We start from the raw sequence: 20,099 nt of genomic DNA on the forward strand, positions 1-20,099 counted from the left end.
TTTTTTAGTAACAAATAATAACACTGACTAGCATAAATATAGATTGTAGACAATTTGTACGTTTGAAGTTTTACGAGCTAAAAGTAGATTAATAATCAACATTTCTATTCTCTGCCACCCAGGCTGGATTACAACTGAGCCCGCTGCAGTGCATTATGGGATTTCCATCTCTGCAAAGGATGTCAGGTCCTTCTGTCACTGGAACCCACGTAAGGGATTCTGTCAAGCTGACTCCTCTGTAAAGCACGTCCTCGCTCAACCACACAACAACAGGTTTGAATCATGCAACAGAGCGAGGCGCTGGAATCTTGTGATTAATAAAGATATTATTCAAGCCTGCATTCTCTTTGCTCTGTACAGGCGAAGGAGAATTCCTGGCATGTGCGCGAGTGGGAACGCTCAGTATGAACGAGTGCAAGGTAGACGTGGAGAATGCCAAATGAATGGCACCATGTTGGAGGAATGGTGGCCACAAGCACAGAGAACGAGATCACCCAGATACTGCTCATTCCTGCTCCGCCGTTGTGCACTTGGGCTATGTTGTCTATCTTTGACGTGCAGCAGTCTGTGCATACATGAGGTACTCAAACAGCATATGTAATGGCCACCCATCACAGGACAGCTAATATTCTGGATTTTGTGGAGGAGAGGGGCCATTTTGAGGGCCTGCCGTGCCCCACCTCTCTATGGGGGACAGTGGAGGGCTTTGTTCCCATCTCATGCCTTGCATTCCCCATGCAGCCAGGCCCATGTGCAAGGCAGAGTTCATAGAGTGGGGACAGGAGCCTTTTCTCTTCTGCTAAATCCAGCCCCAGGCACACCTATTTAACACGAAATGAACCTACGGTTCCGGGATCCCTATAATTAAATAAGAACATCCTGAGACAATGAGAGCAGAGTGGGATGCTGGAAGGTGCTGGATGAATGTTTGGGTGGGGATTAATATACGCCTGGCAGCAAGAGGAACAAATATTGGATAAGATGCTTTTGGTTTAGTGAGTATGACAGAGAATCACACATGAATTTATGGGTTACTTCGAGAACTAGCTGCTTATGGGATTGTTTTTGCAAACGTTTGGCTCCATACATATAAATTAATTACAGTAAGGCCATAGATTCTGAAATCCTGAAGATGCTTCATTGGCTAATACAACACAGTTACAGATGCAATAAGCTGGAATGAAACGAAAGTAGCAACAGAGCTTTATCTAACGTATTTTTATACACTCCTAAAAATAGAGGTTTCCTTATTGTCATCTATGGTTGCATAAAGAACCTTTAAAATCAATTGCACAAAATGCCCTTTATAATGGAAAAAAGGTTCTTCAGATTATTAAAATACACTGAGAAAAACAAATGGTTCTTTTAAAAGGATAGATCACCCAAAAATTCTGTCATTAATTACTCACCCTCATGTCATTCCAAACCTGTAAAACCTTCATTCATCTTTGGAACACAAATTAAGATATTTTTGATGAAATCCGAGAGCTTTCTGACCCTCCATAGACAGCAACAGAACTACCACGTTCAAGTAGTAAGGACATCATTAAAATAGTCTATGTAACATCAGTGGTTTAACCTTCATTTTATGAAGCTACGAGAATATTCTTTGTGCGCGAAGAAAACAAAAATAATGACTTTATTCAACAATTACTTCTCTTCCGTGTCAGACTGCGCCTTATTTGCAAGCAGAGGAATGCATGCACGTATATCGTGGTACTGTCGTGAACGTGTGTCAAAAGTCTGAAAAGTAAGAGAAATTGTTGAATAAAGTTATTTTTGTGCACAAAAATTATTCTCGTTAACTATCCCTTTAAGAACTGTTTACTGATAGGTTCTTAGGGGAACAACAAAGATGGCATTGCCAATTATTGGTTATTCAACCAATTATTGAATAAGAAACAATGTGAGGCGGTACTTGGTTCTATGCATCAGATGTTGATTGGTTTTTGAGATGTGGTTGTTACACTTAAAAATGGGGCAAAGATGGGGTTTAATCAGATGAAATGATTGGATAAGTCCTGTATACGTCACCAGAGAGAAGTCTGTCATTTCATTGGTAGATTCAGTTATATCGATTAAAAAAAATGTAAAAACTTAAACATACATGAATAAATCCTTCACATTTCACATGCATTTAGAAAATAAAGAAAAAGTGAATTTCATTTCATACCAACAAACAAAGTTAGCTATAATTAGCTTGGAAACTATGTGATTAGCTAAATAACAGCTAACTGCTGCATTTTGTAATGTGGCTACATAGATTTGACGTACAAGGCTTTTGCTTGCTTGTTCTGTCACACAGGTCTCTAGTTGCCGTTCTGTGATTGGCTGATTCCTTTTCGCTGAGAGAAGAGTGGGGAGTCGCCCCCAGGCCGCTGTTGTTACCTCCATCCAAAAGAATTGGAGCAGACATTTCAGGGCTGGCTGTGCTGCAAGCTCCCTGTAGAGGATTTGTTTAATGGAAATTTGGTGTAGGCAACATCCCCCAGAGGGACACTGAGCTGTAACAAATCACAAGGATGTGCGCAGAAATATGACATTTTACCCGCCACTGGCATCACTAATCATTAACACCATGATGTAGTGTACACACACACACACCGCCGAAACAGCCTGTGAGTCCGCACACCTGCTCTTGCCTCCATTTTGTGCCGCCCATTAACGTGCAAGCAAAGGCCCTGACTGCTTTATCAGAATGCTTGAGGCACTGATGATCAATCTAAACAATTTGAAGCTGAGCTGCTGGTGGTGTTGTGCTGTTATCATATCCATTTTAATCATACAATAATACTCAAAATAGATGTGTACTCAGTGGCTTTGTTCTGAAACCTAGTGAGCTGCCTTCTAAGGTAGCATCCTAACTGAAATGGGACCTCATAAGTGGATGATTTGGAAGACTCTACATAGGCATCTCAACTTTTACCCACAGTTCTATTTCTATACAAGAAATGCAAGAAGAACAATACAAAACAATAAAACCCGAATTCCGGAAATGTTGGGACGTTTTTTAAATTTAAATAAAATGAAAACTAAAAGACTTTCAAATCACATGAGCCAATATTTTATTCATAATAGAACATAGATAACATAACAAATGTTTAAACTGAGAAATTTTACAATTCTATGCACAAAATGAGCTCATTTCAAATTTGATGCCTGCTACAGGTCTCAAAAATAGTTGGGACGGGGGCATGTTTACCGTGGTGTAGTATCTCCTCTTCTTTTCAACATATTGCTTTCTATTTGCTTGATAGAGCTTTAGTTGGCATCTACAGATGGCACAGCAAATTTTGTTTACCGACAGTGGTTTCTGGAAGTATTCCTGGGCCCATTTAGTAATGTCAATGACAGAATCATGCCGATGAATGATGCAGTGTCGTCTGAGGGCCCGAAGACCACGGGCATCCAACAAAGGTCTTCGGGTCTTGTCCCTTACGCACAGAGATTTCTCCAGTTTCTCTGAAACTTTTGATGATGTTATGTACTGTAGATGATGAGATTTGCAAAGCCTTTTCAATTTGACGTTGAGGAACGTTGTTTTTAAAGTATTCCACAATCTTTTTACACACTCTTTCACAGATTGGAGAGCCTCTGCTCATCTTTACTTCTGAGAGACTCTGCCTCTCTAAGACATCCCTTTTAAGGCACCGATATACTTCAAACAAAGTTCGTTTTCGTTCTTCGTTTGGGGGCTACTGGAGGCGGGGCGTAGATTCATGGAAACGTGTCGCGATGCTCGCGTGTATGCCCTGAACACAACAACGATGCAATGATGGTGTATCTAGGTCTTTTATTAAACTGGATAAATTATTACACCTTTTTATATTTTATGTGGTGTCATGATTTGATAAAAACAAAGGTTTATTATTGTATGTTCTTTTGGCATTTCATTTATTGTATAGGCTACCTTTTAAATTTGCTTATTGAAAGAACAACAACAGCAGCAGCAGCAGCAGTATGGTGTAACATTTATTTGAAACAAGTATTTGTTACTTGCTACCTTGTATCTTTACTCTTTCATTTCATTCTTTTCTTTGCTTTGGAAAACTTGCATCTGATGTTTCTCTACATTTCTTTTTGCATATCTCCGGGTCGTCGACACCAAGCGTCTTTCTGGGAATTAAATGCTTTCTCTGAATCTTTAAAGTCTCCCCGCTAGCGATTGTACTGGTGCGGATATATTTGTGGCAGCTCAGCTATTCGACAGTGTATTTATTTTGCTAGTGATTTGGAGATGTCGTTCTCCTGCCTGATCTTTGTTGAATGAAAAACGAACCGGGAAAAAAAAAATCGCACGTCAAAGAAGGTGGAGTTTCAGAACACACCCACCGATTGCATAATCATCACGGACCAATGGTTGCTCAAAGGTGTTTAGGAGCCAAAACAAACTCCCCCAGAAAGTTCGCTTTGGTGAGCTGTTTCGAACTGCTGAAACGAACTTCGCTTCGGCCTGATTTTGTTCGAAATTACGTCATATGAGTTCGTTCTTCGATTTCATTTGAAGTATATCAGGGCCTTTATGTCACAGATCTGATGTCAATTAACTTAATTAGTTGCTACATGTTCTCCCAGCTGAATCTTTTCAAAATTTCTTGCATTTTCAACCCTTTGTTACCCCTGTTCCAACTTTTTTGAGACATGTAGCAGGCATCAAATTTGAAATGAGCTCTTTTAGTGGATAAAAGTGTAAAATTTCTCAGTTTAAACATTTGTTATGTAATCTTTGTTCTGTTGTGAATAAAATATTGGCCCATGTGATTTGAAAGTCTTTTAGTTTTCATTTTATTCAAATTTAAAAAACGTCCCAACATTTCTGGAATTCGGGTTGTACTTTAACAATAGAAATATGCATAACATGTGAGTAACATTTTGGATAAAGTATTTATTTAAATTAAAAATTAAATAATAACATTTCTCTTTCTTCAGCTGCAAATTTGTTGCAATGCATTATGGGAGGTCACATAATCAAGTCGCCTACCTTTTGGAAATGCCTTTATTATTGTGACTTCATTAGCATGAATATACATAAAAATGCATGCACAAATTTTGTTCAAGAAGTATTTATCTCATCAACAAAATGAATTATGGATTATTAAAGCATTTTTATTGATATGTTTTTCTATCAAATAAGTTCAAATGATTTTAAATTATCAACATTTTCTCTTCTTTTTCTGCTATATTGTTGCAATGCATTATGGGAGGGGGGATAATCAAGTCATTTACCTTTTGGAACAGCTATTTCGTCTTTTGCACCCCGATGAGGCCTTAAAACGCTGCCTACGGTGGCAGTTGACTAGGTTTTGGAACAGAGCTAATATGTTGCATGCACCATAAAGCTAATGTGAGGAAGGAGGGGAAGAGATCAGATTAAGCCAAGGGGTGAAACACCAACAGCGTTGGCCAGTCTGTTGGGGAAGTTAAGGGTGGAGGAGGCAGCTTTGCACAGAGATGGTGGGCGGGTGAAAGTGTCTGATGTAGACAGGAATGAGTTCCGACAGCTCCACTAAGGACAGAGGAAGGAGCTTATTTCATGGCTGATTTGTTTTAATATCTGGAGCAACAGCAGGAGAGTGTGGGATAGAGGCACGGAGCGAGGGATCGAAAGCAGCGGAGGAGTGCAGGTCCAGGGGGAAGCTGTAAAAGGAGAGGAAGAAAGGGAGAGTGTACGGAACTGAGGAGACATGATAGGGTATGGAAACAAAAGGGGGAGGACTAAGTGTTGCCAGGTGGTCAAGGCCAGTGAGAACATGCAAAAGAACTTTGAGAAAGATAAAGAGCTGCAATGCTGAGGAACCATATGCACTTTCCTACTACACAGTATGCAAAAAGCATGTCAAATGAGTAGGATGTCCAAATATTCATGATGCAGTAGGCGAACAAAACCCGGATGATATATTGCATCTGCTGAGATTCTGAAGTGTGCATCCAGTGAATGCTTTGCTTTAAAAAAGCATTTGCTACTAAGTACATACTCACCTTGTTATACAATGCCCTAATGTATGTATTCTTTTTGTGAAGAAAGTTTAATTTTACTTGTGTAGCAGAAGAGTAGACCAGTTTTGGGACATACTTTCATTACATAATTGTGTCTAGGTGAACTGCACTGGTGTCAAAAGTATTCACATTCATTACTCAGGTAGAAGTATAGATACTAGGGTTTAAAAAGACTTCTGGAGAAGTTGAAGTATCAATTCAAGCTTTTTACTCAAGTAAAAGTGTAAAAGTACTGGTTTCAAAACTACTTAAAGTATAAAAGTAAAAGTAATGTAAGGGAAAAAATGCCATTAAGGACAAAAGCTTAGGCCGCACCACAGGGGCCTATTGTGCACTACCCCAGCTCCTCAAAAAAACTTTTTTCTAAAGGCCATAATGACTATAATGTTATATTAAAATGTTAATGTTGAAAAATTTGGGATGTATTAGGCTACCTGTTTCAGCCGCATACATGCCCATTAAAAATGAGCGCATTTTAGTACAATGCAAATACATTAAAGAACCATATATGTGTACTACTGAGCATTAACGTGTTTCATGGAGTGGAAGATATGATGACTAGTTGCCTATAAGTATTGTAATGGTGCAAAAAGTCAAACTTCAGAGGCATGTCATCAATAACCTTTATTGGAATGTAAATGTACACCCAAGCTTAGCTGCAGGAATCTGTGAGGGCAACGGACAAGAAAATTGCTGTACCCAGGGCAGGCTTAGTAACAATTACCCTTGTATGGTTGTCTATATACAATAAACATTAGTGCTGTCAAAATTAATGATTAATCCAAGTGATTAATCAAAAAATACAAATAAAAAAATAACTCAATCCTGATACCTTCCTGGTTTGTACTATGCTCAATTCTATAGCTAATGGCAACAATGTCACATTTAACTAGAAGATGTAACAAACACTTTGGACTCAATCCTGTATGTACAACAACACGGTAATCTACATCAGTTACATTTCGCTCGAGTTCTCTTCTTGAGTCTCTGTCATGGACATCTTCGTACTTGGCTACATAGGTCTGCTATGTCCAGTGTTGGGGGCAATGAGTTACAAAGTTAGTATAGCCCACTTATCACAACATTGTCAATCGCAAACGCTAATTTATTCAAACGTCTCTCTACCGAACTACCTACTGTAGCTTAATTTGCAGAGGACGAAGAGAAAGCACCGTTTGATAAATGAGCCAGTAGTGGAGAAATAATAACTTTTAAGAAATAATCTTTTTTGAGTAACGACCCCAACACTGGCTATGTCCTTGCTGGAGTGTGACGTGATTTGTGTCATGTGCAGGTGCGATGGATCGCGTACAAACCAATAGGGTGTCGGAATGGTATATGTTTATACTTCTCATCCAACCACAATCAAATTCACTTTATCCGGATGGCGTGATTTATCTGGATAGGTTTTTTTTTTAAGGATGACAAGCCGGAATGAAAACAAGCCGAAATGAAACAGGAGTAACGAGGCTATTTTTGAAAATGTAAGGAGTAGAAAGTACAGATAATTGCGTGAAAATGTAAGGAGTAAAAGTAAAAAGTCAGCTGAAAAATAATTACTCCAGTAAAGTATAGATACCCAAAATGTCCACTTAAGTAAGGTAACGAAGTATTTGTACTTCGTTACTTGACACATCTGGTGAACTGGCATGTCAAACATCTTGTCACAGGTAACGTCCTTATATACACACTCCTTTTCACTCCAGTTCATTTAATTTATGCCACTCAACAATTCTTCCTTCTGTTTTGTAAAGAGTGAAAAGAGTGTTGTCGCAGACTGGGTTATTATAGTTAACTAAAACTGAATCTAAAACGATAACAAGCATTTTCATTACTTTGCATCTTCACTCATTTAACGTTAACTGAAATAGTATATATAAAACAAACCTTAAACATTTTAAATCAGCCTGCTGCCTCTGAAATAAAAATGACAAAATGAATGAAAATGAAACCATTTAGTCATATAAAAAACTACTAACTCTAAAACTGACAAAAATATGCAAAAAAAAAAAAAAAGACTAATTGCAGGCAATCTTAGCTGCACATTTCAGAAATCTACCTGAAATACAGTGCCCTCCAAAAGTATTGGAACAGTGAAGACAAAATTGTTCTGTTGGCTGTGGAGTCAAGACATTTGCAAATATGATGAAAAGATGAATATGAGACAAAACTACAGAATGTCACATTTTATTATTAGCTGTTTCAACACATATATGCTTTACCAAATAAAAAGAACAGCACTTTTAGAGTTCATCCCACTCATTGATGTGAGCATAAGTATTGGGACAGTTGAACATAAGGCAGATATAAAAGATTAAAAGCTATTATTTAGTTGAACATCCCTTACGCACAATCACAGCAGTGAGTCTGTGACCCATAGACATCACCAGACTCTTGGTCTCATCCTTTGAAATACTTTTCCCAGCCTTTAATGCAGCCAATTACAATTGTTGCTTGTTTTGGGGAGTTTCTGCCTTTACTCTCCTCTTCAGCTGGTGAAATTCATGTTCAATCAGATTTAAATCTGGAGATTAACTTGGGCAATCTAAGACTTTCCATTTCTTTGCCCTTATAAATTCCTTGACTGAACTGGCAGGGTGTTTTGGGTCATTGTCCTGATGCAATATGAAGCACTTCCCAATGAATCTGGTGGCATTTTCTTGAATATTGGTAGGCAAGATGGTTTTGTACCCTTCCAAATTCATTCTGCTACTGTCATCATACATTAAGTCATCAGTAAAGTTGAGAGGGCCTGTTCCAGAGGCAGCCATGCATGCCCATGCCATGACACCACCTCCACCATGCTTTACAGATGAGGCTGTATGCTTGGCATCATTGCAGTTCCCTTTTTTCTCCACATTTTTGCTTTCCCATCACTTCGATAAAGGTTCATCTTTGTCTCATCGGTCCATAAACACAGTTCCAAAACTCTTCTGGCTCACCTTTGTGCTTTTTTGCAAACTCTAATCTTGCCTTTCTATTTTTGGAGCTGGTCAGAGGTTTGTATCTTGCTGTGTAGCATCTGTAATTCTGTGTCAGAGTCTCCCGAGGACAGTAAATTGTCAGAGCATCACCCCAGCTTTCTGGAAGTTGTTGGTGATTTTACAGACACGTCTTTTAGGGTTCATTTTCACAGCTTTTATGATTTGTCTGTCATCAACTACTGTTGTTTTCTCAGCCGATCAGGTAGTTGTTGGTTGCTGGTGTCGCTGGTGGTTTCCAAACTCTTGATTTCTCTATGCCCTTTGTTTTTGCTATAGCTCTAATTGACTTCCTCTTTTCTTTTAGCATGCAAATTTCTTGCTTTTCTCTCAAAGTCAGCTCCCTCATCTTCTTCCTGGTTTGTGTGTGTCATCATCAAATGCAAGATTCAGAATGCAGAAGTAATGGATATAACTGATATGACACATTCCCTGCTTTTAATATCTGAAGAATTAATGCAACAGGACACAGCTGATCACTTAGAAAGACCTGTGAGGCAACTGTTCCAATACTTATGCTCACATCAGATAGGTGGATGAAACTCTAAAAGTGCTGAACTTCTTAGCTGGTAAAACATCTATGTTTTGAATCACCCAATAATAAAATGTGACATTCTGTAGTTTTGTCTCCTATTCATCTTTTAATCATATTTGTAAATGTCTTGACTCCACAGCCAACAGAGCAATTTTGACTTTACTCTTCCAACACTTTTGGAGGGCACTGTAGTTGACCATCTGGGGACTTTTGGGATGCAGTTTCAATATAGTATGATTTGGGACACACTAACTCTAATTTTGAATACTGTTTAGGACAGATAGTATGCAAATTGGGATGCAGTAGTACAGGGAAATTTCACCCAAAAATGAAAATTCTGTCGTCATTTACTCACCCTCATGTTGTTCAAAACCTGTATGAGTTTCTTTCTTCTGTTGAACACAAAAGAAGATATTTTGTTGACCAAACAATTAACTTGGTAGCCATAGTATATTTTTCTGTACTATGGAAAATCATGGCTACTGTCAACTGTTTGATTACCAACATTTAAAAAAAAAATCTTCTTTTGTGTTCAACAGAAGAAAGAAACCATACAGGTTTGGAACAACATGATGTTGAGTAAATTATTTTCTCACATTTGCCATTGTTCAGGAACTTTTTGTGGACAAAATCCAGTCATTTCAATAGGAGTTCATGCAATCTGGAACTTCATGTGAGGGGGGGAAAAACAACCAAAAGCAAGTTTCAGAATGGATTCAAGTTCAAGTTGGTCACACAGATCTACTGCACTTATCAACAGAAAGCGGCTTGATTTGAAAGTGACTTCATACATCACTACACTATTGAAGATAGAAAATTGACTTTTTTTGCACCTTCAGTCCATTTTTGTGACCACACCTTAAGTCCTTTAAATGAATGGTTCACCTATGAATGAAAATTCTGACATCATGTATTAACCTTTATGACGTTATTTCTTCTGCAGAACATAAAAGATGATATAGAAAAAAAAACATTTTTCCCCACACAATGAAAGTGAATGGGGTCCAACAAACATTATTTAGAATATCTTCTTTTTTGTTCTGCAGAAGAAACTGCCACAGGTTTGGAATTACATGAAGGATTTTCCATTTTTGCTGAACCATTCCTTTAAAAAAAGGACGTGACAAAACATCCGTCATGGACTGATGGACATCAAACGCTTGCTCACCTTTCTAGTCTGAGGTGTAAGCACAGGAGGACCGGCTGGAGGTTTGACAGTGGCAGGAAGCTGTCTGAGAGGGCTTTACCTCTAAAGCTATACACTTTGGAGGCGTGAACTTTCAGAGAGGAACATACTGGAGCTGCGGTGAAGAACTTGAAAGAATCCAGAGCTTGTAAGAGGTGAGAAGTTCAGACATGACTGATGATCTTCCTCTTCCAATTTCCAGTGTCTTTTATTTCCTATTGAATCCACACAACGTTCGCTTTTCAAAATGTACACTAATACGTCGATATTTACCACTTCAGAAATAAGTGTGGAACTACTTGAAATTCAAAACTGTCCTTGTGTTTTCTAGCCTCTTATCGCAGTGCATGTTAATCATCCTTCTGTTTTAGCATGTCGAAACAGCCCTCAGAACCTTCAGAGCTCTTAGGCCCTGAGCATTGTTCACAGTAAACGACATGAAATTCACTTCGCCTCTCCATCGTTTTGTTTCCCAGAAAAGTGAGCCTTTCTAAAGCCATTTGGAGAATGAAAGTGCCCATCTTCCTTTATGCATGGCGGTTTGGAGGTGGGCATAAAGTATGTTGGGGAAAAGCCAAAGTGACATGCTTATTCAAAAGGAGTACTTGAACATACTCCAAAAACAAAGAGCACCGTCACACGCCGCAGTCCCGTCCCTCTGATTTGAAGGCTGGCTGGTGTCATTGGCTGCAGCGTACATTTATAGTGCTCTTGTCTATTTGGCAACCGTTCTCTTCCTCCATCGTGACAGCTGGTTGTCATGGCACCTGTTGCGGTGCTTGGTGCCAAATTATTGTTGCCGTTGATTGGTGACATCACCGCTTTCATCTTCATCTCAGAAGTGAGGCTGAGCGGAGGAGCGAACGCTTTGAAATCAAAAGCTGGGGAGTCACTTCTGGAATCCAGCGCTATCAATCTGACCCCATTCTGAATTCAGGGCTCATCCTCTCTCATCATTATTAGTGACAGCACAGATCTGGAGCCCTATGTGTGTGTGTGTGCGCGTGCGTGCGCGTGTGAGTCACAACACTGCCAAGAAAGAGGTTGCTTTATTCCAGACTATTCCTCTATTGAGGGGCACGGAAATTATTATCCTCCATTCAAGACTTTTTTTGGGATGTTTTCCACTGTATGCCATTGCTCTTGGCCTCCGTGGTGTGTTGGACAACTTACATCATTGTCATACTTGACACATGATTCTTTTGTTTTTTTTTGAGTTGGGGAGTTCAGGGTAAGATGTGTCACCCCTCTTTTCTAGGAACTGTTTACAAAATAAAGCGGCAGCAGTGCTTTCAGTAAATGGGTGATTGTTATGGGGAAGTTGGCTAATTGGCATTTTATTGTGACTTTTTTTTTTTTCTCTCTCCCACTTCGCTTCCTGTCCGCTCTACACTGTCCTATCGTGTTTGAAAAAACAAAAAAACAAAACAAAACGCCCCCCAAAAAAGAATGCGGTTTTATGTAGTTTAACAGTTAATATTTGACCTTCAAGTCCATTGATTTAATTGATACTATCTACATAAATTCAAAACATAATGAAAACAACTGTAAGAATTGAAACTAAATAGTGTCGCAATGCAGGATAGAAAAAATGCACACAGTAGGTGTGTAAAAATCAGACTTTGTGTCCGAAAGACGGAAAAATGCTGCCTCCACAGGCAGCATACAGAGGTAAGAAGGCAACGAGGCACGTCTGATCTGAGATACCTTCAACTGATTGATTTTTGAAAGCAGCATAGATGTATTTTTCACTGCCCGTGATGTCCCACTATCCTGTGTTCGAATTCCATGACAGTTTAGCTAAAAAATAAAATGGTATCTGAAAGATTTGGTTCATGGGCAGTTTGTCTGTAATATGTTTTTAAATGACTTTTTCGACTTCTGATATCATTTCTTGCAAGAAAGCAGTATTGCAGTAATTAATTAGAAATAATTTGTTAACGCTGCCTCAGAAGCCTGTCCAAAATCAGTTTCAGGAGGGACATTGATGCACAATTGCTTCCTAAGCTTTCATGACTTAGCCATTCTTTAAGGATTTTTTTATTTTTTTGGATGAAATAAACAGCCATATTTTTCTAGTGTCAACTTGTAGACTCTTTTTTTTTTCATTTGATTTGATTCTTTAATTTGTTTATCACTGGGCGCATATTTATCTTCTATATTTCTCAAAATTGTAAGATGAAATTCAGACATATTGAGAAAGTTGATAATTGAAGTAAAAGTAAACATTATTTCCTATGATTTCCCATTCCAACATTAGTTTTTCAGACACCATATCTGTTAAAATACTATTATTTAAAAGGTTTTGATAGCCAAATAGACACTGCAAATAAACACCTGTGTGACTCATCAAAACAGTAAAGAGGTAAGAAGTGTTTCAATTGGCAAGTGTGTGTGCACAGTAGATGTGTGTGTGTCACACACTTTGGACAGCTCTCTCTAAACTCAGTGTCTGAGCTGCTCCAGTTAGCTAATGGTCCCTGCAATGTGTTCCCTCAGTGGTGCCATTACTCTGCATTCCACATGGCTGGCGCACTAATAAACAAACTGTGAAATGCATTAAATTCCGCAGAGAAATTTGCAGGGACAAAACGTACCCTCTTTTCAGAGGTATTTAGATTTCTTTTATTGTGACTTTCTAACCGAGAGCTTTTTTAATTGTCCATGATTGGAAACGCAGTGAGCCCAATCATTTCTCCTCTGCTTTGTAAACAGATCTGTTAAAATCTCTTGAAAAGCGTGAAATGACTACACCGCCGGTAACCTCCTCTAAATGCGCCTGTGCTCTCTATCTTCTGGTCGGAGGCTTGGCTCCTCTGTCTACACATCCCTCTGTTTATTGTTAGAGGAGATCTCCATTTGTCAGTCTGGCACTTGGTTTACCCTTACACTAGAAGAGGCCTGGGGGTGGGGTGGGGTGGGGGAGGCGAGGCAGAGAACAGGTCATGAACAGTGTGTGATAAAACAGCTGTGCCTCGCCAGTGCTAGTATACTAATCAGTCTCAAGGCTGCCTATGCCTTGATCATATAAAGAGAGACACTGACAATGCATCTCTCATGAACAATGTACTCATGGAAAACTTTGGATGTTTTAGCAGAGTTATCCTAGTAAAGGTAGCAGGCTGCATATAATGTTCTCAAACAATGAAACTATATATAATATAATATAATACACACACACACACACTACCTTTCAAAGATTTGAGGTTAGTAATATTTTTTTGAAGTCTCTTATGCTCACCAAGGCTATATTTATTTGATAAAATACAGTTAAAACGGAAATAGTGTGAAATATTAATACTATTTAAACATTTTTAAATTGTATTTATTCCTGTGATGCTGAATTTTCAGCAGCCAATACTGGAGTCTTCATTGTCACATGATCCTTCAAAAATCATTAAAATATGCTGATTTTGTGCTTAAGAAACATTTATTATTTTCACTGTTGAAAAGTTTATTCATTCATTCATTCGTTTTTTTTTTCAGGATTCTTTGATGAATAGAAGTTCAAAAAACAGCATTTATTTGGCAACCGTAAAAAAAAAAAAATCTTGTCTGTACTGTCACTTACTATAATCTTAACAATTTTATTAAGACATTTATTTACAAATATATTGTGTAAATAAGTAACATTTTGTCATAAACAAATTCAGGACATTGTTCATCGTTTTCCTCACTGATATAGGAAAAAAGTTACGCACCATCTATGATTATAATTTTATATCAGACAAGTGAAAACTACCTGAATTAATTGGATCGATTCAATCATATCTGTCCTTTTTTGCATGCTCTCTCAGCAGCGATTAAGATCTTGTACCACACTTTACACCTCCCCTGTTGCATCCATTGGGGAGTGGCTTTATGAAGAGAATTACATAGCATAAATAATTACCTTTTTTTTTTTCTCTCTCTTTCCTTTCTCAATTAAGGAGATGAGCCACATTCCACCCTGCAGCCCTCCACCATAAGAGTGTGTATCTGAGTGGTCTTGGCAGGATGCTGAGATAGATGGACATCAGTAATTCTGGAAACCCATCTAGCAAGAAGTCTACATTGAAGAAAAGAGATGATGATGAATGGACCAGTTACACCAAGTCAAGGCATTTCCTTTTGGGTCGTTCACAACAGCAGGACTGAAGTGCATGTAAGTGTATATGTGTGCGCATGTTTAATGGCGTTCAGAAGGGAGGGCTTATGAAAGATGTGTGCTCACATCTCTAATTAGAAAGACTGATGAGGGCTGACACACCTTGCCTGCCTCATGTTATCAGTCATTAGTGAGAGTGCACCAGATTATGTGGGCCATGACCTATGTAATGGTGAATTACCTTTCCACCATTCTCGCTGCTTCTCTCTCCACTCTCCCTCCAAATATCTGAAGCCCGATATAGCTTGAACCGAGTAAGCTCACACGTCAGACCCAGACAGAACAAGAAAACCACACCGCTATATAATGTATCTCTCAATTATTCTCCAATGATAATTGCTTTGGAGCATATCCCTGGTGCTTCCCCTGGTGTAAAACTGATACCTAGGCCGATATGGTGCAGACCATCTGGTGGTTCCTCTAGCAGACAATGGTCTCGTGAGATGGGGGTTGATGGAGAGCATTTGGCTTTGCTCAGGGTATCAGCTTTTAATGCAGTGGTCCAGAACACTATGCTCAGTGAAAAGGACAGGATGGGACGGAGCGCTTCGGAGGCCTGCGAACGCTCAATGCCATTAGAGGGGGAGAAGGGTTGCAGGCAGTGAAAGGGCCGGATGAAGACTCTTATGAATAGTGCATGATTTATGATCTTTAATTTACTGCGCTTTCAGAGTGCATGATGTTAAGTGGAGCGGTGCTATTGCAGGTATGGTGAGATCCGGAGACCAGACCGCGACCCTGAATGCTGGGTGGAGCTGCTTTTATGTTGACATTTCTGCAGGACCAGGTGTGGGAAAATGAGCAGCCCGGCAGGTGCCTGTATTCAAAACTGTTGTTTGAGAGGGAATCCTTAAAGAACTGGAGACAGCAGGAAAGTAATTAAACATGATTTCACAGCTTAATTTTGTTTACAAAGAACTCTTTTAGCTCGTCATGCTGTTGGAGAGAATGAAAGGCTAGTTGTGTTGCCTACTGGCTCTTTAGTCACAATGAGCAGGCAGTGATGAGGGGATTTTTTTTTTTTAAATTAGTTTTCTAATTTTGACACTAAATGATTGCAAATGGTGGACTTGAAAACAGAAGGAGCGTGATCACACTTACCAGCAATCATGAGTTCAAAAGCAACCAAACTCTTTGGTGTTTGAAAAATGGACCTTTTCTCAGATGTTGTGAAATCCCCATGATTGGAAAACCATGTTAAAAAATACACTGACCAGGTTTGTGTGGCATTCAGAATTGAATTCCTAAATTTGAAATGAATTTGAACTACAGGATTAGTTCACTCGGGATTTAAAATTTCTTGATAATTTACTCATCCTCATGTCATTCAAGATGTTAATGTCTTTCTTTCTTCAGTTGAAATTAAGGTTTTTGAGGAAAACATTATAGGGATTTCTCTCCATATAGTAGACTTCGATGGAAATCAATGGGTTGAAGGTCCAAATTACAGTTTCAATGCAGCTTCAAAGGGCTCTAAACGATCCCTGCCAAGGAATAAGTGTCTTATCTAGTGAAACAATAATTTTCAAACATTTTCTAAAAGAAAAAATAAATAAATAATATACTTTTTAACCACAAATGGTCATCTTGCACTAGCTCTGCGATGTGCGTCCACAACTTCACACATTACGTATTCACATTGGAAAGGTCATGCGAGATGAAGGCGGAAGTACCGCAGTGTTTAAAATTAAAGTTTAAAAGGAGGCCCATTCAAAAGTTGTTGTATGTTGAATGACACATTTATGTCTTTTGTATCAGTTTATTGTTTAAAATGGTCTGTTCGTGTGCATATCCTGGATGATTAAATCTTTTGAAACCTAGAAGATTTCTTCCACTAGGACAAAACGTGACCTTTCCAACGTTTCAATGAATGAATGAATGAATGAATGAAGCATTTATATAGCGCTTTTATTGTGTATTGCTATACACCCAAAGCGCTTTACAATCATGTGGGGGGTCTCTCCTCAACCACCACCAGGAAAACATAATATAATGTGTGATGTCATGGACACGCATGGCAGAGCTAGTGAAAAATGAGCACTTGTGGTTAAAAAGTATATACATTTTTATATTTTTTTTAGAAAATCCAAACCTTTTGCTAGATAAAACCATTATTTCTCAGCTGGGATCGTGTAGAGCCCTTTGAAGCTGCATTGGAACTGCAATTTGGACCTTCAACCCATTGGTCCCTGTTGAAGTCCACTATATGGAGAAAAATCCTAGAATGTTTTCCTAGAAAACCTTAATTTCATTTCGACTGAAGAAAGAAAGACATGAACATCTTGGGATGACATGGAGGTGAGTAAATTATCAGGAAATTTTAATTCTGGAGTGAACTAATCCTTTAAGTAGCAAACAGGAGGCAGAATTGCAATTAAAATTTGAATGCAACAAAGTCGAATTTAAGAAAATTTAAAGGAAGTCATTAAATTCTGATTTTTTATTTTTATTTTTTTAATGCAAAAGCAAAGATTGATAAACATTTTTGGCCTCATAAAACCACCCTTTGAAAATTTTGAAAATGCATTTTGGACCAGAGTAAGAACAACGAATGCATTAACTGGCTTGAATTTCTTTAAATTACAATCCAGTAAATTCCTCTTCCAGTCATTCTAATTCAAAATTCCAGTTTAACGGCCTGTCGGTGTGGCCAGTTTGACTGCAATTCACACTCTTGAATCGAAAGAGAACCAATTCTTCAGTTCTGCAACACATCAAACAGAATCCTAAAACTATTTGTGGTGTAAATTCAATAAAAATGTTTACTTTCCAAAAATAGAGTTGCTTAAAATGTTGCATGATGTACTGTAGGAGGAGCAGAATGTGTCTCTGTATCCATCGCACTAGTCTGTCTACACCCAGATTCAGTGCTTCCACAGCAACAGCTCTCTCTCCTGTCAAACTGTTTCAGTCATGCAGTAGTGAAGAGCAGCCTCTCTGCAGGGTGAGACCTGACTGAAAAGACAGCAGAGAGTTGGAGGTATCAACTCAGAAAGGTTCAACAATGGCTGCCACAGAAGTTCAGAGATTGTGCATAGCTTATCAGACAAACCAAAAATGAAGCACTTTAAATTAATTTAAATGGATACAGAAAAGTAATAAACACATAGTTTGGATCATAGCACAGCTGTGGATATATAAATTAATCTATCATTTGTTCATTGTTTTTCAATAAAACCAAAAAAAAAAATTTACTTTTTTTTTTTTATATTGAAAAATGAATGAACAAATGATTCACAGATTTAAATTGATTAAAAAATACAATAAGCATATTATAATAAAGGCACGGCATTATAATATGACTTATTATAATATTATAATGAAATTTGAATAAATTACAACATTAAGATTAAGAACGTGTGTGTGTATGTGTGTGTGTGTGTGGCCAACAATAGATTGTATGGGTCAAAATGATATATTTTTATTTTATGCCAAAAATCATTAGGATATTAAGTAAAGATCATGTTCCATGAAGATATTTTGTACATTTTCTACGGTTAATATATCAAAACTTAATTTTTGATTAGTAATATGCATTGCTAAGGACTTCATTTAGACAAATTTAAAGGCGATTTTCTCAATATTTGTTTTTTTTTTCACCCTCATATTCCAGATTTTCAAATAGTTGTATCTCGGCCAAATATCGTCCTATAGCAAACCATACATCAATGGAAAGTTTATTTATTGAGTTTTCAGATGATGTATAAATATCAATTTAAAAAAAATTACCATTATGACTGGTTTCGTTGTCCAGGGTCACATATAATACGTACATATTCCAAAACTGTTTAAAATACTAAAAATAATAATATTGATTAAATGTTATTAAAGCGCATTATTTTATATTTACCTTTAGCTACCCTGCCATGTGCAAATGGCCCCAGAAACAATGTCTAGATGAAACATTCATTCATCCATAAATCCATTTTCCAAATCGCTTGTCCTGTGTAGAGATGCTGAGAGGACCCAACTAAGAATACAGACAGGAACAAGAAACCTGTGTTGTGAGCAGAAGAATGAATTTAGGCAGACAAATCAAAAGAACAAAGACAATGGCAATATCCGGCATATATGTCACAGTTGTTTTAAGTTCACTTTCATGGTTCCATATCTGCATTGTATCTAGACGACTGGTATCCATAGAGACAAGCTTCACGGATCAGGGTGACATTCCAAAGTAATATCTAATCTTCAGCAACCTGATCTCATTGTCATTCATCTAAAGCTTTGCCCTTTTGGTGGTATTTATTCTATTGTGGATTTTGACTTATTTGAACATGCAAATGAGGTATAATGTAGACCTGGGGCATCTGCTGTGCTCAAATACACACATCACGGTTATCGGGATGAGCACCCACCTCCCTGTAGCCTATCGCGCTAGTCACATAAGCCTCTTGGACTGCATGGAGGCGAGCGAGGCCTAGAGGCCTGCTGTGCGTAAAATCACCCCCTAACACCATTAGAAACATCCGAGCAATCACACTAGTGCTTTCTGTCCATGCTGTTTTGAAGCCATTCAGACTATTTGGTGGAGAGGCTCATTTAGGAGCCTGGCCATTTCCATTGACTGTTTCCTGTCTCAAAGAAGCTTGATTACTAGAGAGGGAAACAGACTGTACAATTCACATGAATGTGATTGTTGTAGGAAAACATGATTTAGGACAACTGATTAAAGAGAAAATGGAAATATATTGGCACCATTTGAGCTCATTTCCATAAGTAGTTAGTGAACACTGGGGTTAGGAGTTTATAAGAGAAAATGTACTTAAGTATGAGTGTACAGTGTCAACCCTAGTACAAAGGTAATATATTTAAAATGCATTTATTTCATACTAGGGTCAATATCACCATAGAGTGCCTTTCAACCCCAAAAATTTTGGTTTTAATTTCCCACTCGCTTTGTCATATCATAAATAGTAGACACTATAGAAACATATTAGCTGAGCTCCCACACATTTTTTTTAGATAATTATGGGCCATTATTCGAAGCATAAACCATAAGATATGTCCACCCTGTCATGGACATATATATTACTGTTAAATACGTTTTCATTGCAAAATTAAGATGCAAATGATATTTTCTGAAATGTATGATGTCCCTTTCCTAAACAGGGTTATTTGGTTGCTTTCAAATTATAAATCCATAAAAGATTTTATGTAAGCCATGTGTTTTTAAAAAAACTCATACAATTCACACATGTATTTTTTCTTATTTGGAGAAAACTGTGATATTTGGATGCTGTTTTTTGTTTG

The 20,099-nt window shown here is 38.0% G+C and overlaps 1 long non-coding RNA gene across 1 annotated transcript; it reads left to right on the forward strand.

Moving 5' to 3' along the window:
* Positions 1-372: 372 nt before the first annotated feature.
* On the forward strand, positions 373-16,033 carry LOC131530991 (uncharacterized). Its single transcript, XR_009268556.1, has 3 exons — positions 373-580; positions 14,629-14,843; positions 15,553-16,033. It is a non-coding gene; the product is annotated as an uncharacterized LOC131530991 (long non-coding RNA).
* The last annotated feature ends 4,066 nt before the right edge of the window (positions 16,034-20,099 follow it).

The sequence above is a fragment of the Onychostoma macrolepis genome, chromosome 02, assembly GCF_012432095.1.
Source record: "Onychostoma macrolepis isolate SWU-2019 chromosome 02, ASM1243209v1, whole genome shotgun sequence".
Taxonomy (NCBI): Eukaryota; Metazoa; Chordata; class Actinopteri; order Cypriniformes; family Cyprinidae; genus Onychostoma; species Onychostoma macrolepis.